Raw genomic sequence first — 22,255 nt, forward strand, 5'->3', positions numbered from 1 at the left:
GTTTGGAGTACCTGAGGTCATTGAGAGTGATCAGGGCCCAGCATTCACTGCCAGATTAACCCAAGAAGTCTGGGAAATGGTAGGGTCGCACCTGGCGTATCACACCCTCTACAGGCCCCAAAGCAGCGGCAAAGTTGAAAGATTGAACGGGGTGTTGAAGTAAAAAATGTTGAAGATGATCAGGGAGACAGAGCTCAATTGGGTTCAGTGCTTGCCTATAGCACTCTTTTCAGTTAGGCACACACCAAGGCCTCCACACAAACTGACACCATACGAGATCCTATTTGGGACAGGGCCAAGAATAGATACATAGAAACATAGAATGTGTTGGCAGATAAGAACCATTTGGCCAATCCAGTCTGCCCAATATACTGAATACTATGAATAGCCCCTGGCCCTATTTTATATGAAGGATGGCCTTATGCCTAAAACTGCTTAAACTCCTTCACTGTATTTGCAGCTACCACTGCTGCAGGAAGGCTATTCCATGCATCCACTTCTCTCTCAGTAAAGTAATACTTCCTGATATTACTTTTAAACCTTTGCCCCTATAATTTAAAACTATGTCCTCTTGTAGCAGTTTTTCTTCTTTTAAATATTCTCTCCTCTTTTACCTTGTTGATTCCATTTATGTATTTAAAAGTTTGTATCATATCGCCTCTGTCTCGTCTTTCTTCCAAGCTATACATGTTAAGGTTGTTTAATCTTTCCTGGTAAGTTTTATCCTGCAATCCATGCTCTTCTCTGAACTCTCTCCAAAGTATCAATATCCTTCTGGAGATATGGTGTATGGTTTGGTGTATCCCTCCAGGAACATCAACCCTGTTACAAATCTTTGTGTCATCAGCAAAAAGACACACCTTACCATCGAGGCCTTCTGCAATTTCGCTGATAAAGATATTAAACAATATGGGTCCCAGAACAGATCCCTGAGGTACCCCACTGGTAACAAGACCATGGTCTGAATATACTCCATTGACTACTACAACCCTCTGTTGTCTGTCCCTCAGCCACTGCCTAATCCATTCAACAATATGGGAGTCCAAGCACAAAGCTTTCTATGTGGGACAGTATCAAAAGCCTTACTAAAGTCTAGATAAGCGATGTCTACTGCACCTCCGCCATCTATAATTTTAGTCACCCAATCAAAAAAATCAATAAGATTAGTTTGACATGATCTCCCTGATGTAAACCCATGCTGTTTTTCATCTTTCAATCCATGGGATTTTAGATGTTCCACAATCCTCTCCTTAAGTATTGTTTCCATTAATTTCCCCACTATTGATGTCAGGCTTACTGGCCTATAGTTGCCTGCTTCCTCCCTACTACCTTTCTTGTGAATGGGCACAGCATTTGCTAATTTCCAATCTTTTGGGACGACTCCTGTTACCAGTTATTGGTTAAATAAATATGTTAATGGTTTTGCTAGTTCACCGCTAAGCTCTTTTAATAGCTTTGGGTGTATTCCATCAGGCCCCTGTGACTTATTTGAATTAATTTTAGACAATTGACTTAGAACCTCTTCCTCTGTAAAGACACATGCATCAAAAGATTAATTAGTCTTCCTTCCTAACTGAGGTCCTTTTCCTTCATTTTCCTTTGTAAAAACTGAACAGAAGTATTCATTGAGGCAGTCAGCTAGTTCTTTATCTTCTTCCATATACCTTCCTTCTTTTGTTTTTAATTTGGTAATTCCTTGTTTTAGTTTCCTTTTTTTCATTTATGTATCTGAAGAATGTCTTATCGCCTTTTTTCACTGACTGAGCTAATTTCTCTTCTGCCTGTGCTTTAGAAGCTCTTATAACTTGTTTGGCCTCTCTCTGCCTAATTTTGTAAATAAGCCTGTCATCCCCTTTTTTTATAATTACTAAATACTATCTTTTTGTTTTTAATGATTTTGGCCACTTCTGCTGAGTACCACCATGGTCTCTTCCTTTTTTTGCTTTTACTGACAAGCCTAATGCAATTATCTGTTGCCTTGAATAGAGCCACTTTTAAGTAGTCCCATTTCTCCTGCACTCCATTGAAACTGTTCCAAACTGATAGGGACTCGTATACCTCTAATCTAATTTTAGAAAAGTCAGTTTTTCTAAAATCTAAAACTTTTGTTTTTGTGTGGTGTGACTCAGTCACTGTACTTATAGTAAACCACACTGACTGATGATCACTAGATCCCAAGCTTTCCCCTACAATAATATCAGATACCAAATTCCAATTTGTGAATACTTAATCTAAAATGGCCTCCTTCCGGGTTGGCTCCTCCACTACTTGCTTCAGAGATAATCCCATATGAAAGAAATAGGAATGGTGATTTAAGTTAAAACATAACTTTTAATTATTTAGGGTAGAATATGTCCCTACATATGATGCTTCGATACAAGGAGAGTGTATGATAGCACAAGGGATACAAAATATATACTTGGTGCACGGCGGCACCTTTACATTCACAGTAAATAAGTGCACGGCGGCACCCAGAGTAGCCGGTGGTCTTACCCTTTCAGCCACGGACCTCTGGTCTTAGGTGATGTCCAGCGCAAGCAGGTATGCTGTGGAAAAAAGAGAGCGAATGGGGGGCCGGAGGGGATGAGATTGGGTTGAAAGGTGCCTAGACAGCCCTAAGATATAAGTGCTATCACGGCCCTAGCGTCCTATATACGGAGCACCCGTTCTGATAAGAACGACCCCGTCCGGAACCTGGCCCTATCGCTACTTGGCCCTATTGTGCCCTAGTGTAGCTAGTCCCTACACGCATGTTTCGTTTTTGGAACTCATCAGGGGAATTTAGGCACACACAGGGGGGCAATATGATATGGTGACGTATCGTATTGATATCTTTAATTAGTCAACACATACATCACTATAGTTATGATAATGACACAATTGATACTTCGAAGTGGCAGCCTACTGTCGGGGCTCCACTCCTGTATCAGGGCTGGGTACTTGCCTAATGATGTAGAGACAAGGTGGTAGGGGTGGCTTGATGATGGCCCGATCCCTCGTGTGGAGCTCAGCGGCGTGTCCAGAGGCTGTGATGAAGCCTGCTCTCAGGGAATCGCCCGCTCCTATTTGAACATCTAGTGGTCTCAGAATGAGGCCTGAAGCGCAGCGCGGTGACGTCAGCGGGGCCGCTGACGCGCTCGCGCATGCGCTATCAGTGCTGTGGGAAGGCACTGTTCCGCCTCAAAAGGAGGCTTGGAGCGCAGCGCGGTGACGTCAGCGGGGCAGCCGATGCAACCGCGCATGCGCATATTCACACCGAAGATAGTCAGCGTGGTGTTTAGTATAATGACGTAATCCAATGGGGAGGCGTCTTAACATAGGGCTGTGGGTTGTGTCGTTAGCCCGGGACATATATTGACCCACAGCCATTGTTTACTTTGTTGCCTAGTAACCGGGACTTAGTGTGGCAAACATATTAATGACACCGTCTATAGCAAATGCGGTGTGTTTTAATGTGACATTTCATGCAGTAGGATAAAAGTAGCAGTATTCTGGTCGGTACTGGACAAACGCGGATGCATAGAGGGAAACCCATAATGCATAGGAACCTTTGTCTGAAAGAATGCACTTATGAGAAGTTAGAATCCAGTAGTGGATTTAAGTGGAGCGTCTCACAACAAAATTTATTCTGTATGGTAAATCTCATGTGTATTAGGTTCCATCTTTTCGTGACAGAGGCCCTCCCTACATTCAGTTTGTATTGTCACGGGCATGAGGGGTGCCATATTGGGAATGCACTTCTAATTCTCGTGCTTATGTAAGTAACATAAGTGCTACTTGTCATTTGGTGGATAGGTACGGTCTGGTTGAGAGGATAAGTGCCAGAGGGTGTATTATTGTATTACATCTATCTCTTGACATTCGCTATTGTGATAGCCGTGTAGTTCTTCTGTCTATTAGAGGCAGACGGTCACAATCGTGTTGGGATATATGAGTAACTTGGCTCGTCAGATGAAGCAGCCATAACAAAGTTGCTCGTTTATCCCTTGGGGGGCTGTCGTACGTAGCGTGTGGATCCAGCGTGCTTCATGTTGTAGAAGCATGCGGTCCCAGTCCCCTCCTCTCAAGGGTGGGGTGACTACCTCGATACCCATGGCTGTGATACTCCGGGGGTTGCCCTGGTGGTATTCATGTATATGGCGTGCTACGGCCGTATCTTTTTTATTGGCGATGTCCCCCAGGTGCTCGCCAATTCGTCTCCGCAGTTCTCGCTTTGTTTTACCTATATATTCCAAGGGACATTCGCAGGTGATTTTGTAGATGACCCCCCTGGTACGGCAGTTTATAAAGTCCTTAATTTTGAAGGATTTTTGGAGATTAACACTGACAAATTCTTTGCCTGTTTGTATTGTACTACAGGCTATACATCCACTGCACCTGAAACACCCTTGTGGTTTTCTGTCTAGCCAGGTTCCTTTTCCAGTTGGTTTATGGTGGCTGTGTACCAGTAGGTCTCTAAGGCTGTTACCCCTCCTGAAAGTAATTTGAGGGTAATCAAAGATCTTTTCTTTGATGTCTGGGTCCATCATCAGTATGGGCCAGTGTTTTTGCAAAATGTTTCTTACGTCTCTGGCCGCCTCATCAAAGGTACCGATAACCCTGATCCTTTGTGCAGTATCTGGGGCTTTCTTTCTAGGTACCAGAAGTTCGGTTCGTGATGATGTTAAAGCTTGTTGATATGCTGCCCTCAGAACTGAGTCTGGGTATCCTCTGGAGAGGAATCTAGTCCTTAGAATCCCAGCTTGTTTTACAAACTCCGTTTTATTCGAGCAGTTGCGTCTTATACGCAAATACTGTCCCCTCGGTATTCCCTTCTTGAGAGGTAGGGGGTGGCTGCTGCTCCAATGTAATACGGAGTTTGTTGCTGTTGGTTTCCGATATATTGTTGTAGCCAGCTCGTCTGATACATTTCTCTGGATCAGTATATCAAGGAACGGTAGGCTATTCTCGTTTGTCTCATGTGTGAAATGTAGTCCCAGCTTGTTCACATTTAGTTTGCCGACAAACGTGTTGAACGCTGGTATGGATGCATTCCAGATGATGAATATGTCATCAATGTACCGGGCCCACAGTGCGATGGGCCCGGTCCATGATGACATCGCCTCGCTGAAAACGTTATTGGTCTCCCACCAGCCCAGGAGCAGATTTGCATAGGATGGTGCACAAGAGCAACCCATCGCGGTGCCCCTGAGCTGGTGGTACCATTTACCATCAAAGACAAAAAAATTGTGTGTCAAGATAAAATGAAGGAGTTTAAGGACAAACTGATTATGTTCTCTGAACTGTTGTCCTCTCATACTGAGGTAGTATTCCACTGCTCTGAGGCCTGCCTCATGGGGTATGGATGAGTACAGGGCCTCTACGTCTATGCTGGCTAAGATGGATTGCTGATCTAATGTGATGCCATCTATTCTTTTGAGCAGGTCCATACTATCTCGTGTGTACGAGGGTAGGGAGATGACAAAGGGTAAGAGGATCTGGTCGACATATTTGCCTATGTTTTGACATATACTCCCAACCCCCGATACTATTGGTCGTCCTTTTAAGGGATTTGTCCCTTTGTGTATCTTAGGGAGACCATAAAAAGTTGCAGTCACGGGGAATTTGGGGTATAGAAAATCCAGTTCAGTCTCTGAGATGATCTTATTCATTTTCGCCTCTGTTAGGATGTCCCTTAGCTCGGATAAGAAGGAAGCTGTTGGGTTGCATGTTAGTGTGCCGTAGGTCTGTTTTTCTTTCAGAAGTTGTAGGCACATCTTGCAATATTCCTCTGTATCCATGATAATGATATTGCCCCCTTTGTCCGAGGGTTTGATGGTAATTGTTTCATCCTTTTGTAAGTTGGAGAGGATTTTCTGTTCTCTGTTTAGGAGATTGCCTGATTTTCCAGAGGCTGCTAGTTTGCCCAGGTCTGTGGTTACTAGTTGCAGGAATATGTCTAGGCATGAGATCTCTCCTACCGGGGGCATTTTATTACTTTTTGCCCTTAGGGAGGTAAAGGGTCCTTTTCCTTCGTCCTGATTGTTAGTGTCAGATAGGCTGTTTAGTAGCCTCACATCTTCCAGCATGTCTGTTGGGATTCCCAGTTCACGAAACTGGCGCTTGTCTCCTGCTTTAAAGCATTTATGCCATTTTAATTTTCGGATGAACAGGTTTAAATCCTTTATCCATGAGAATTCATTAAAGCGTTGTGTGGGGACAAATGAAAGTCCCTTACTCAGAACGGCCATTTCTAAGGGGGATAGCGGTCTCTTGGACAGATTAATTATTTCGGGCCCTGTTGCTCCCGTTGTCTGGAGCGGTTCCTCAGGGGGTAGGAGATTCCTTGATCTAAAAAATTAGATGGAGCCCCTCCGAATTGTCCTCTTCCTCTATTCCCCCTACCTCTTCCTTTTCTGTAGGAGTTTCTTGGTTTATTTCTGTTTGGTTGTTCCCGTTCGTTATCTGAGATGTCCGTTTCTGTGGTGGAGAGGTCAGAGATTGTTTCTTTTTCTATTGGTTTCTCCCGGAGGACACAGTAGGCCTTATTCTCTTTAAATTCCGCCAGATCGTGATTAAATTGCCGATGTTTCCTATCTCGTAGGAAAAACTGGAATTTTTCAATTGATGTCTGTAAAAGTTTTTCGGCGTTACTGAATTCGGGATCTTGCGAGAAGGTTTTTGTTATTTCAATTTGGGCTTTTAGTTTTTCACCAAAGCTTTCCAGCTGGATTTTTTCCTCCTCTAGCAGTAGGTTCATAAATTGTAGTGAACTTGCTGTTGCTAGTTGTTCCCATCTCCCATTGAAGCCAGCGCTCCTCTGCTTAGGTACTGGGACAATGGGAATTCTTAGGCCTCTGGGTACAATTCCGTTTTTGATATAGTTATCCAGGCTTTGTACTTCCCACCAACTAGAGATGTGTTCGCGGTATAGTTTATTAAGCTCCTTGAAGGCGGATTTGAACGATGGCGTAAATTTTTTCTGAGTGTATGTTTTGTTTGAGAACACTTCCTTGGCTTCTGCAAGCCATGCATCCGTGTCTATCCCCCCCGCCAGAAACCCTGCCATGCCACAGGGGTAGTATGAAAAAGCTAAGGGGAGCTATATACTATGTTGATGACTTGATCACCAGTATAATTTTATATGAAAGAAATAGGAATGGTGATTTAAGTTAAAACATAACTTTTAATTATTTAGGGTAGAATATGTCCCTACATATGATGCTTCGATACAAGGAGAGTGTATGATAGCACAAGGGATACAAGAGATAATCCCAGTAGGGAATTTTGAATATCTGTACTCCTGGCAGAACTAGCTATTTTGATTTCCAGTTTACATTAGGAAGATTAAAGTCTCCCATAATGATAACTTCCCTTTTCAATGTCATTTTAGCTATTTCCTAAACTAGTAGATCATCTAATTCTTTGACTTGGCTAGGTGGTCTATATATCACACCTACACGAGTTACCTTATGATTATCAAGCTGCAATGTAACCCAAACTGACTCTAAATTGGTCTCGCTAACTTGTATTAAATTAGATTTTATGCTATCTTTCACATACAGGGCCACCCCTCCCCTGGGACAGTATTTCCCACAACAGTTGCAAATGCCTTATGAATCTGTTGCCAAATATGTGATAGCTCTGAGTAAACAATTGTCTGACATTCATGCACAAGTTTTCTCTTCCATTCCAGATCCTAACTCCCTAGAAGGAAGTCACACTCTGAAACCTGGAGAGTGGGTGGTGGTCAAGAAGCATATAAGAAGCACCCTCGAACCACGATATGAGGGACCTTACCAGGTGCTGCTGACCACCCCAACTTATGTAAAACTCGAGGGGAGACCTAACTGGATCCACGCATCACACTGCAAAAGAATACGAGTGCAAGCTCCAGATATCGAGGAAACCACCGCTGAAACTGCATGATGCCTTTTGCAACAGTTATTGCTCTGCTACTTTTTGTCTACACCTACACTGTCACATATACACAGAATCTTCCAAAGACAGGAGGACAAGTGGCCATCATCCAACAAAAAGAGAAGGTTGTCTACATATTGACCACTTTCTGTTTTAATTCCTCCAGCACTCACATGGCTATCTTCAAATTCGATTACTGCAGTCTAGTATTGTCCCCAATGCCAGCATGGCAATGTAGCATGTACCAAACGGGCAGCCATAGATCCACATAAATGTGTCACTGATAACTAGTATGGGGAATAGTGTAACTCGTGGGGAGCAGTTGGGTGGAACATGGGTGACCCATGGGGATACAGACCTCAAAGTGCCCGAGACAAAAAAGACAAAATGGGTAAATCCTTGCTTACCCGCATGAGACTGTTTTACACCACATATAACTGCAGAAGTGAAATGCGTATATATTTTTTCTATCTATACTGAAATAGGCCAGTAAATGCTTTTAGCAGAAATAAATGCACCAGTGAAGTGTGTATATATTTTTCTTTCTGTACTGAAATAGGGCAGAAATAAATGCACCAGTGAATAGGGATGTCCCGAACTATTCGCCGGCGAACAGTTACGGGCGAACATCGCTTGTTCGCGTTCGCCGCGGTGGGCGAACATATGCGATGTTTGGTCCGCCCCCTATACGTCATCATTGAGCAAACCTTGACCCTGTACCTCACAGTCAGCAGACACATTCCAGCCAATCAGCAGCATACCCTCCCTCTACGATTTGGACCGCACAGCAGAAGTGGAAAAGGACAGGGGAGGGGAGTAAACGGGCGGGCAGAGGCGCACGGAGGGCGGGGTTATGAGCCGTTTAGGAGGTGCTGCCTGGGGCTCCGAGGATTGAGAGACCGCATTAACATAACCTTATAAGTTCATTTTCGGCTAAAAGAAAAGTCTGTTTTCTACAACAAAGGTACAGTTTTTAAGTTCTGGGTGGATCATATAACCCTATTTGATCGGTCTAATATGCTGAAATGTGGTGACAGACTCCCTTTAAAACAGTAAAACATTTTTTTTCTCTGTGATATAATTGCAGTTGCCTGCCAGAGTGTGTCAGGCCCACGGAGTGTACTGTGCCCACTGCCAGTGCCCACCACTCATATCTGGTGGCACAGTAGCTTGCATTTAAAACAGTAAAACTATTTTTTCTCTGTAATATAATTGCAGTTGCCTGGCCTGCCAGTGTGTGTCAGGCCCACAGAGTGTACTGTGCCCACTGCCAGTGGCCACCACTCATATCTGGTGGCACAGTAGCTTGCATTTAAAACAGTAAAAAAAAAAATCTCTGTAATATAATTGTAACATCCTGGAGTATGTCACTAAACTCTTTCTCCCTGCTACAACATGTCAGGTGCATATGTATTGTCATCTTGTGTAGTCTAACATTGCATTTTCCATTATATGTATTTTCTATGCCTGTTTCATATATTATGCTGTAATTTTCCATGTACACCAGCAGGTGGCAGCAAAGTGTTTAGTTTAGTTTAGTATATCTAGACTGGAATAGTTAATTCCAGTGTTTAGCTCCCCCTCTTCTTGGAGCAGAAGTGGGCTGGTCCCACGCCTTGCAGCAAGGGAGGGAAGAAACCAGTTAGATCCAGTGTGTACCAGCCACCCCGGCTAGGGGAAGGCTGTGTTGGTAGGAGCTCCCAGACACAGGGATCCCAACCTAGGATCCAAGCTGAGGCTGAGGCCCAAGATCACTCTTCCCAGCCTGAGCCATCAGCCTCAGCCGGTTGACAAGAAAAGCAGCCATCTCCAGCCTTCAGGAAGAAGCATTCCCTGTGAGCCAAGCTGTGAGTACATATCCAGAGACCAGGAGAAGCCAAATTCCTCCTCAGCTAGTCAGGCCCAGACCAAGCAGAAGACAGACAGAGCAGAAGTTAAATACCTGCCAGATTCTCCAGGCATATAGTATAGGAGCAGAAGAGGCATTAACCCCTGCCATACATTGCCAATACCTGCTGGGACCTAAAGACTATTGCTGTACTCATATGGATTTATGCTGCACCCATTAAGTAAAGACAAGTTGGATTATATCGCCAGTCTGGATCTCATTTACTATTATCCAAGTTCCTCAGTTGCTCCTATTAACAACACTCATTTTATTGCAAGTGAGCCAGGATCCAGGAGTCCAGCCGTACCAAGGTAGGAGACACCGTTGACATTACACAGAGACATTATCCCCCTCTGGCATTCCTCACCTGGTACGTGAGTGGCAACATCTTAAAGGGCCCTGAGACTATAACCTGCGCACATTGCAATTGGCGTCACGAACTACAAACCATTAATTTTGACCCAGTGTGCATTAGTCCCAATCCGGCTTACTGCATAATTGCAGTTGCCTGGCCTGCCAGTGTGTGTCAGGCCCACAGAGTGTACTGTGCCTACTGCCAGTGCCCACCACTCATATCTGGTGGCACAGTAGATTGCATTTAAAACAGTAAAACAATTTTTTCTCTGTAATATAATTGCAGTTGCCTGCCAGTGTGTGTCAGGCCCACAGAGTGTACTGTGCTCACTGCCCACCACTCATATCGGGTGGCACAGTACCTTGCACGCATAGTACCACTAATCTAAAAAAAAATGACAGGCAGAGGCAGGCCACCCCGCAGGGGCCGTCGTGGTCGTGGTGCTGTGATTTCCTTTGGCCCTAGAATAATGCCCAATGTTCAGAGGCCACGTATCCTGAACTCGAAAAGTTCTGAGGACATAGTTGACTGGCTAACACAGGACACCCAATCTTCTACAGCTTCCGCTCGGAACCTTGACTCACCATCCTCCTCCAGCTCAGCTTCGGACACCTCTCAAGTTACCACTCGCCCGCCTGCCGCCACCACCAACACTAGCACCACAGCCGCTTCACTTGATCTGATCTGTCAGATGAGTTATTTACACATCAGTTGGAAGAAATGAGTGATGCGCAACCATTATTGCCAGATGATGTAGATAACAGGGATATGTCTCAGTCAGATAGCATTACACACATGGACGTACGGTGTGATTATGATGATGTTGTACCCGCTGCTGCTTCCTTTGCTTAGTTGTCAGATACAAGTGAAGCGGTTGATGATGACGAAATGTCCGTGGATGTCACGTGGGTGCCCGCTCGAAGAGAAGAAGAACAGGGGAAAAGTTCAGATGGGGAGACAGAGAGGAGGAGGAGACTAGTTGGAAGCAGGGGGAGGTCGTCGCAAAAAGCTAGTGGCACAGTCAGACAGCATGTATCGGCACCCGGGGTCAGCCAGACAGCACGCCAATCAACGCATGCTGTTGCCACCACCAGAATGCCGTCATTGCAAAGCTCAGCAGTGTGGCATTTTTTTTGTGTGTCTGCCTCTGATAACAGCGATGCCATTTGCAACCTGTGCCAAAAGAAACTGAGTCGTGGGAACTCCAACACCCACCTAGGTACAACTGCTTTGCGAAGGCCCATGATCTCACATCACAAACACCTATGGGATCAACACATGATGAGTACAAGCAGCACACAAACGTAACGACTTGACATCTGGGCCATTTGCCCCCTTCCTGACCAGGCCTAATTTTGCAAAACTGACATATCTCACTTTATGTGGTAATAACTTTGGAACGCCTTTACTTATCCAAGTCATTCAGAGATTGTTTTCTCGTGACACATTGTACTTCATGATAGTCATAAATTTGAGTTAAAATATTTCACCTTTATGAAAAAATCCCAAATTTACCCCAAATTTTGAAAAATTCGCAATTTTCTAAATTTCAATTTCTCCGCTTTTAAAACAGAAAGTGATACCTCATAAAATATTTATTACTTAACATTCCCCATATGTCTACTTTATGTTGGCATCATTTTGGAAATGTCATTTTATTTTTTTAGGACGTTAGAAGACTTAGAAGTTTAGAAGCAATTCTTTAAATTTTTAAGAAAATTGCCAAAACCCACTTTTTAAGGACCAGTTCAGGTCTGAAGTCACTTTGTGGGGCCTACATAGTGGATACTCCCATAAATGACCCCATTGTAGAAATTACATCCCTCAAGTTACTTAAAACCGATTTTACAAACTTTGTTAACCCTTTATCCAATAATAATGTAACCTAATACAAGTTGGTGAGGCCAACATAGAGTCAGTTTGGGTTACGTTGCAGTTTGCTAACCATGCAGTAACTCGTGTAAGTGTGATATATAGACCACCTGGTCAAGTTAAAGAACTAGATGATCTACTAGTTGAAGAAATAGCTAAAATGACAATGAAAGGAGAAGTTATCATTATGGGAGATTTCAATCTTCCAGATATAAACTGGAAAACCAAAATAGCAAGTTCTACCAGGAGTACAGATATTCTAAATTCCCTACTGGGGTTATCTCTACAACAAGTGGTTGAGGAGCCAACCCGGAGGGAGGCCATTTTGGATTTGGTATTCACAAATGGGGATTCGGAATATGATGTCATTGTAGGCGAAACCTTGGGATCTAATGATCACCAGTCAGTGTGGTTTAATATAAGAACTGTGAAAGAGTCCCACCACACAAAAACAAAAGTTTTAGATTTTAGAAAAACAGACTTTTCAAAAATGAAATTAGTCATAAATGAGTCCTTATCAGACTGGAACGGATTACATGGAGTCCAGGAGAAATGGGACTACTTAAAAGGTGCATTATTGAAGGCAACAGAAAATTGCATTAGACTTGTCAGTAAAAGCAAAAAAAGGAAGAGACCACTGTGGTACTCAGCAGAAGTGGCCCAAATCATTAAAAATAAAAAGCTAGCATTTTGTAATTATAAAAAAAACCAGAGCAATGAAGATAATGAAATCTACAAGATTAGGCAGAGAGAGGCCAAGCAAGTTATAAGAACTTCTAAAGCGCCAGTAGAAGAAAAACTAGCTCAGTCTATGAAAAAAGGGGATAAGACATTCTTCAGATATATAAATGAAAAAAGGAAATTAAAACAAGGAATAACTAAATTAAAAACAAAGGACGGAAGGTATGTATAAGAGAATAAAGGGCTAGCCGACTGCCTTAATGAATACTTCTGTTCAGTTTTTACAAAAGAAAAAGGAGAAGGACCTCCACTAGAAAGGATGACTAATAAATCATTTGATGCATGTATCTTTACAGAGGAAGATGTTCTAAGTTTGCTGTCTAAGGTGAAGACAAATAAGTCACAGGGGCCTGATGAGATACACCCAAAATTATTAAAAGAGCTTAGTGGTGAGCTGGCAAAACCGCTAACAGATTTATTTAACCAATCATTAGTAACAGGAGTCGTCCCGGAAGATTGGAAATTGGCAAATGTCGTGCCCATTCACAAGAAAGGTAGTAGGGAGGAATCGAGCAACTATAGACCAGTGAGTCTGACATCAATAGTAGGCAAATTAATGTAAACCCTATTAAAGGATAGGCTTGTGGAACATCTAAAATCCCATGGATTGCAAGATGAAAAACAACATGGGTTTACTTCAGGGAGATCATGTCAAACAAATCTTATAGATTTTTTTGACTGGGTGACTAAAATAATAGACGGTGGAGGTGCAGTAGACATCGCATATCTAGATTTTAGTAAGGCTTTTGACACTGTCCCACATAGAAGACTTATCAATAAACTGCAGTCATTGAGCATGGACTCCCATATTGTTGAGTGGATTAGGCAGTGGCTGAGTGACAGACAGCAGAGGGTTGTAGTCAATGGAGAACATTCAAAACAAAGTCATGTTACCAGTGGGGTTCCACAGGGATCTGTACTGGGACCAATTTTGTTTAATATCTTCATAAGTGATATTGCAAAAGGCCTCGATGGTAAGGTTTGTCTTTTTGCTGATGACACAAAGATATGTAACAGGGTTGATGTTCCTGGAGGGAAACGACAAATGGAAAAGGATTTAGGAAAACTAGAAGAATGGTCAGAACTCTGGCAACTGAAATTTAATGTGGATAAGTGCAAGATAATGCACCTGGGGCGTAAAAACCCAAGGGCAGAATATAGAATATTTGACACAGTCCTGACCTCAGTATCTGAGGAAAGGAATTTAGGAGTAATTATTTCAGAAGACTTAAAGGTGGGAAGACAATGTAATAGAGCAGCACGAAATGCCAGCAGAATGCTTGGATGTATAGGGAGAGGTATAAGCAGTAGAAAGAGTGAAGTGCTTATGCCGCTGTACAGAACACTGGTGAGACCTCACTTGGAGTATTGTGCGCAGTACTGGAGGCCATATCTCCAGAAGGATATAGATACTCTAGAGAGAGTTCAGAGAAGAGCTACTAAACTAGTACATGGATTGCAGGATAAAAAACTTACCAGGAAAGGTTAAAGGACCTTAACATGTATAGCTTGGAAGAAAGAAGAGACAGAGGGGATATGATAGAAACTTTTAAATACATAAAGGGAATCAACTCGGTAAAGGAGGAGAGCATATTTAAAAGAAGAAAAACTACCACAAGCGGACACAGTTTAAAATTAGAGGGGCAAAGGTTTAAAAGTAATATAAGGAAGTATTACTTTACTGAGAGAGTAGTGGATGCATGGAATAGCCTTCCTGCAGAAGTGGTAGCTGCAAATACAGTGAAGGGGTTTAAGCATGCATGGGATAGGCATAAGGCTATCCTTCATATAAGATAGGGCCAGGGACTATTCATAGGATTCAGATATATTGGGCAGACTAGATGGGCCAAATGGTTCTTATCTGCCGACACATTCTATGTTTCTATGTTTCTTTAGGCGTTCCACAAGAATTAAAGGAAAATGGAGATCAAATTTTTAAAAGTCACTTTTTTGGCAGATTTTCCATTTTAATCAAATTTTTTCTTTAACACATCGATGGTTAACAGCTCAACTCAATATTTATTACCAAGATTCTGCGGTTTACAGAAACACCCCACATGTGGTCATAAACTGCTGTATGGGCACATGGCAGGGCGCAGAAGAAAAGGAACTCCACATTGTTTTTAGATGCCATGTCCCATTTGAAGCCCCCTGATGCACCCTTACAGTAGAAACTCCCAAGAAGTGATTACATTTTGGAAACTTTTGGATAAGGTGCCAGTTTAATTGCTACTATTTTTGGGTACATATGATTTTTTGATCATTCATTATAACACTTTATGATCACTTGGTGTTGCAGTTTTTGTGATGTAAGGTGACAAAAATTGCTTGTTTTGACACAGTTTTATTTTTTTTACGGTGTTCACCCGAGGGGTTAGGTCATGTGATATTTTTATAGAGCTGGTTTTTACGGACGCAGCAATACCAAATATGTCTATTTTATTTTTTCTATTTAAATTTTTTTTTTTTATTCCTTACTTGGGGAATTTACTTGGGTCAGGGCAGGCCAAGCATGGAATGCGTGGCTCTGCAGAGGAGTTGGTGGCACCGCCACGACTTGCAGGCAGGCCTGCTGCCACCTCCTCTACTCCTCCTACTCCATCCTCTTCGCTAACCACCTCGGCTGAGTCCTCTTCTTCTGCTGCTGCGTCTTGCTCCACATCAACTGCACCCCCCCAGCTCCCCAGGGGCTATTCCACATCCCGGATACGACAGTGTCACGCCGTCTTGGGGTTGACTTGCCTGAAAGCAGAGAGTCACACCGGACCAGCAGTCCTGTCCGCCCTGAACGCACAGGTGGATCAGTGGCTGACCCTGCACCAACTGGAGATCGGCAAAGTGGTGTGTGACAACGGAAGCAATTTGTTGGCGGCATTGAAATTGGGCAAGTTTACACATGTGCCGTGCATGGCACATGTGTTGTATCTGATCGTACAACGCTTTGTGAATAATTACCCAGGCTTACAGGACGTCTTCAAGCAGGCCAGGAAGGTGTGTGGCCATTTCAGGCCTTCCTACACGGCCATGGCGCACTTTTCAGATATTCAGCGGCGAAAAAACATGCCAGTAAGGCGCTTGATTTGCGACAGCCCAACACGTTGGAATTCAACACTCCTAATGTTCGACCGCCTGCTCCAACAAGAAAAAGCCGTCAACGAGTATTTGTATGACCGGGGTGCTAGGACAGCCTCTTTGCTGAGCTGGGTATTTTTTTGCCACGTTACTGGACGCTCATGCGCAATGCCTGTAGGCTCATGCGTCCTTTTGAGGAGGTGATAAACCTAGTGCACCATCAGCGACATCATCCCATTTGTTTTCTTCCTGGAGCGTGCCCTGCGAAGAGTGCTGGATCAGGCCATAGATGAGCGTGAAGAGGAAGAGGAAGAGTTGTGGTCACCATCACCACCAGAAACAGCCTTATCAGCATCGCTTGCTGGACCTGCGGCAACGCTGGAAGAGGAGTCTGAGGAAGAGGAGTCAGAGGAGGAATGTGGCTTTGAGGAGGAGGAAGACCAACCACAGCAGGCATCCCAGGGTGCTCGTTGTCACCTATCTGGTATCCGTGGTGTTGTACGTGGCTGGGGGGAAGAACAGACCTTCAATGAGATCAGTGAGGACGAGGAACGGGACATGAGTAGCTCGGCATCCAACCTTGTGCAAATGGGGTCTTTCATGCTGTCATGCCTGTTGAGGGACCCTCATATAAAAAGACTGAAGGAGAACGACCTGTACTGGGTGGCAACGCTATTAGACCCCAGTATAAGCAGAAAGTGGCTGAAATGTTACCGAATTACCGGAAGTCGGAAAGGATGCAGCAGTTACAAAACAAGTTAAAAAGTATGCTTTACACAGCGTATAAGGGTGATGTCACAGCACAACGGGAATCTAACAGGAGAAGAGGTAAAAGTAATCCTCCTCTTACCACGACCACACCGGCAAGGACAGGACGCTTTACAGACGTGTTGTTGATGGAGGACATGCAGAGCTTTTTAAGTCCTACGCATCGCCACAGCCCTTCGGGGTCCACCCTCAGAGAACGACTCGACCGACAGGTAGCAGACTACCTCACCTTAACTGCAGATATCGACACTCTGAGGAGCGATGAACTCCTTGACTTTTGGGTGTGCAGACTTGACCTGTGGCCTGAGCTATCCCAATTTGCGATAGAACTTCTGGCCTGCCCCGCTTCAAGTGTCCTGTCAGAAAGGACCTTCAGCGCAGCAGGAGGTATTGTCACTGAGAAGAGAAGTCGCCTAGGTCAAAAAAGTCTAGATTACCTCACCTTTATTAAGATGAATGAGGCATGGATCCCGAAGGGACTGACAGTGGGGGATGCATTTGAATAAAAAAGGCCTGATGAGATGCCTTGGGCTAAAAATGGTCCACACGCTGCTGTATTTTATCTCTGCATGCCGGATGACTTGCGAGACTTCTCCGCCACCAACTAGGGTACAAGCCGCAATGTTTTAGTGCACTTTCTGCCTGGAAAACATCAAACTGCGACAATACCAGTTTTTTCAGGCATGTGTACATGCCTAATTTTTCTGGCCTCTGGTGCTGCACTGTGGCTGCAGAAACAAAACAAAAAAAATGGCATATACATGTGTCAATTCCCCTTCGTGATCGTTACCTTGTTGTGGTGAAGGGGCTTGCGTATCACAATGAAGCGATCACCTCTTTGAGTGTGTTGGCAATGGCAATGTTGGCACACCCCAGTTGATAAGGTCGTTTCATTGTGAACAGACCAAAAGCGATCGGCTGGATAATTTTGCATAGAAAAAACATTAATTTTCTTTTTGATCATCTAAGGTGATCATTAAAGCCTACTAGGCCAACAATGGGCCCAAACTGCAGAATCATTGATTTCTGGGTCACTTAACTGTCACTGAACTACCTCAGCATGACCATAGGCTTTGAAAAACCGCCATCGCCTGCAATCTGCCAAACGTTCACACGAGCACAGTCATCACTACTCCAAGATTAACGCATAGAGGAATACAATTGATGTCATGAGTGTGTCAACTATTGACAACTCTTTGCGGTTGTCTAAACTCTATTCGATACACGTCCCCTGAAAGGGGACGTAACAGGGATAAAACTGATAAGAATAGTACTACTTAACACACCACTCATATAGAGTAGCACAGTACATTGCACGGCACACGCGCAGTGCCCCAAATTGGAAGTAAGAGGACCGACCAAGCATCTTTTTCCATCTCCCAGTTCCTAAAATCTATTCCATACACCGGCCCCTGATAGGGGACGTAACAGGGATTAAACTGGTAAGAACAGATTTTTTTAATAAAAGAAAAAAAGAGGACAGCCTCTGCGGAGCTGGGTACTTTTTGGCCGCGTTAGGGGAAGTAACAGGGATTAAACTGATAGGAATAGTACTACTTAACATACCACTCATATAGGGTAGCACAGTACATTGTACGGCGCACACGCAGTGCCCCAAATTGGAAGTAAGAGGACCGACCAAGCATCTTTTTCCATCTCCCAGTTCCTAAAATCTATTCCATACATCGGCCCCTGATAGGGGAACTAACAGGGATTAAACTGATAGGAATAGTACTACTTAACATACCACTCATATAGGGTAGCACAGTACATTGCAAGGCGCACGCGCAGTGCCCCAAATTGGAAGTAAGAGGACCGACCAAGCATCTTTTTCCATCTCCCGGTTCCTAAAATCTATTCCATACACCGGCCCCTGATAGGGGACGTAACAGGGATTAAACTGATAGGAATAGTACTACTTAATACACCACTCATATAGAGTAGCACAGTACATTGCACGGCACACGCGCAGTGCCCCAAATTGGAAGTAAGAGGACCGACCAAGCATCTGTTTCCATCTCCCGGTTCCTAAAATCTATTCCATACACCGGCCCCTGATAGGGGACGTAACAGGGATTAAACTGGTAAGAACAGATTTTTTTAATAAAAAAAAAGAAGACAGCCTCTGCGGAGCTGGGTATTTTTTGGCCGTGTTACTGAACGCTCATGCACAATGGCTGTAGGCTCATGCGTCCTTTTGCGGAGGTGACAAACCTGGTCAGTCAAACCCAAGGCAACATCATCGACCTCATCCCATATGCATTTTTTCTGGAGCGTGCCCTGCGAAGAGTGCTGGATCAGGCCGTAGATGAGCATGAAGAGGAAGAGTTGTGGTCACCATCACCACCAGAAATAGCCTTGTCGTCGTCGATTGCTGGACCTGCGGCAACGCAGAGAGAGGAGTCTGAAGAAGAGGAGTCAGAGGAGGAAGGTGGCTTTAAGGAGGTGGAAGACCAACCACAGCAGGCGTCCCAGGGGGCTTGTTGTCACCTTTCGGGGACCCTTGGTGTTGTACGTGGCTGGGTGGAGGAAGAGACCTTCAATGACGTCAGTGAGGACAAGGAACGGGACATGGCTAGCTTGGTATCCAACCTTGTGCAAATGGGGAGTTTGCGGTTGTTTGCGGTGCGTTAAACGGGGAGTTTGGTCTGTCACTGTGAAGCGGGCGTAACCCTTACACTACTTGATCGATACAACATCATACCTGATCGTATACACACACTGGATGTTTTAAAGCATGTTATTCCAAACAATTTAGGAATGTTAGGTGATTTATGCCGTTTATGGATTAAAACCCGACTCTGCGTCAACTACGTAATTTTCCATGGGAGTTTTGCCATGGATCCCCCTGCGGCATGCCACAGTCCAGGTGTTAGTCCTCTTGAAACAACTTTTCCATCACTATTGTGGCCAGAAAGATTCCCTGTGGGTTTTAAAATTTGCCTGCCTATTGAAGTCTATGGCGGTTCGCCCGTTTCACCCGCTCGCGAACATTTGCAGAAATTCGCGTTCGCTGGCCGCAAACGAAAAATTTTATGTTTGTGACATCTCTACCAGTGAAGTGCGTATATTTTTTCCTTTTTGTCTTGAAATAGGACGCTGAACCCTTTCACCACATATAACTGCAGAAGTAAAAGCGCATATATTTTTCCTTTTTGTACTGAAATAGGCCACTAAACTGTTTCACCACAAATAAATGCAACAGTGAAGTGCGCATATTTTTTTCCTTTTTGTACTGAAATAGGACACTGAACGCTTTCACCACATATCACTGCAGAAGTGAAATGCGTATATATTTTTCCTTTTTGTACTGAAATAGGCCACTAAACTCTTTCAACACAAATAACTGCAGAAGTGAAATGCGTATATATTTTTATTTTTCCACAGATATAAGCCACTAAATGCTTTCAACATAAGACTTGCACCCCAATAACAAGAACAAATTGCTGGAATGCCAGAGATGTATAATGGCTATTTGGATCCCCAAATTATCTTTCCCTGCACTTGCAAATCTCTTTTCTAGCAGTGTCCTTAACGCGTTCTGATGTCTCTCCCTGCACTAAGATGCTATGAAATGATTCCTCCCTATACTTTCGTTGCAGTTGTAAATCGCTTTTATAGCAGTGTCCCTAGCACCTTCTAACATCTCTCCCTGCACTAAGATTCTATGAAATGATTCCTCCCTATCCTTTCTCCTGCACTTATAAATCATTTTTTCAGGTTTTTTTTTTACAATGAGGTTTATCCTATTGCTGTCTCTAGCTCCTTCTCACGTCTGTCCCTGCACTCAGAACGCTGGAAAATGTCTGACTCTAAGATGGCTGCCGTATTTATAGGGCTGTGACAGGGCTGGCTGGCTGCTGATTGGCTGCATGCATGGCATTATGGGTCAGCCCACCTTCCCTACATGTCCTCACACATGTAGCCGCCATTTTAGTAAACATTGCGATTTGTTAACACGAAACGCAAGGAATTTCACATTTATTGTGAATCGAATTTTTCCTGAAATTCGAATCAAATTTTACTTCGTCTGATTCGATTCGCTCATCTCTAGCTACAACCTGTAATCAGCAGATCTATTTCTCACTTTCCATTCAGTAGAAAGTCCATGGTGTCATATTCCACCACTAATCACAGTACACACAAAAAAGACTGAGACACAGCCGAATTAAATTAAGTTATCTTTATTTTTAAATTTTAACATTGTTTTGGATATAAAATGGCCACTTTGTTTTTACGTTACCTCTCTTAGACAATCAAAATAATTTAAAACATCAGAACTAATTATAAAAACCAGACCTTGTCTAAGACCCAAACTAGTCCGCGCAAGGATCGACTATTACCCCGTATGAACACTGTGACGATAAAACAAAGGGGAGGGTGGGGAGGGGGATTCTTTGCTGCCAAGATCGGTATACGCAGCAAGTAACTGAAATCTTCTCTTACAGGTAACTTGCGCTGACTGTTACCAGCAAGCCAATCAAAGCCTCCACGTGCCCACGAGGACAAGTTCAGACCAGCACACACTTCTTTTCTGTATACTGAAGTGGATGTGTACAGGGGGGCAATTATTGTTATTGTTGTTGCTATTTTTTTACATTTGTTTTCTTTATTATGCCTTATTCTCTACAGAGTTTCAGACTCGTTTGTCCATTAAGGCATATTGAGTGTTCCTTTTTCCTCTTGGAAATGCATATGCCTCTTTTGTATATACAGTCCTGATCAAAAGTTTATGACCACTTGAAAAATGGCAAAAAATCCTATTTAGCATGGCTGGATCCTAACAAGATTCCAAGTAGAGCTTCAACATGCAACAAGAAGAAATGGGAGTGAGACAAAACATTTTTTGAGCATCCAATTTAATGAAAACAACGAATAAACTGAAACAGGCAGTTTTTCAGCTGATCAAAAGTTTAGGACCACACCTCCAAAAAAAAACGAAACCCCCCCAAAACAGAAATCAGTAATGAATAGCTCCGCCGTTATTGTTTATCACTTCAAAAATTTGTTTCGGCATGCTTGATGTAAGTGTTTCCATGAGGTGAGTGGGAACATTTCTCCAAGTGGTGAAGATGGCCACATGAAGGCCATCTACTGTCTGGAACTGTTGTCCATTTTTGTAAACTTCCCTTGCCATCCATCCCCAAAGGTTCTCAATTGGATTTAGATCAGGGGAACACGCAGGATGGGCCAAAAGAGTGATGTTATTCTCCTGGAAGAAGTCCCTTGTCCTGCCGGCATTGTGTACTGTAGCGTTGTCCTGTTGAAAAACCCAGTCGTTACCACACAGACGAGGGCCCTCAGTCATGAGGAATGCTCTCTGCAACATCTGGACATAGCCAGTGGCCTTTTGACGCCCCTGCACTTCCTGAAGCTCCATTGTTCCACTGAAGGAAAAAGCACCCCAGACAATTATGGCGCCCCCTCCACTGTGGCACGTAGAAAACATCTCAGGTGAGATCTGCTTGTCATGCCAGTAATGTTGGAAACCATCAGGACCATCAAGGTTAAATTTTTTCTCATCAGAGAATAAAACTTTCTTTTACCTTTGAATGTCCCATGTTTGGTGCTCTCTTGCAAAGTCCAAACGAGCAGTTCTGTGGCGTTCAAGGAAACGAGGTCTTTGAAGACGTTTTTTGTTTTTGAAGCCCTTCAGTCTC

This window comes from Bufo bufo, chromosome 1 (genome assembly GCF_905171765.1).
Source record: "Bufo bufo chromosome 1, aBufBuf1.1, whole genome shotgun sequence".
Taxonomy (NCBI): Eukaryota; Metazoa; Chordata; class Amphibia; order Anura; family Bufonidae; genus Bufo; species Bufo bufo.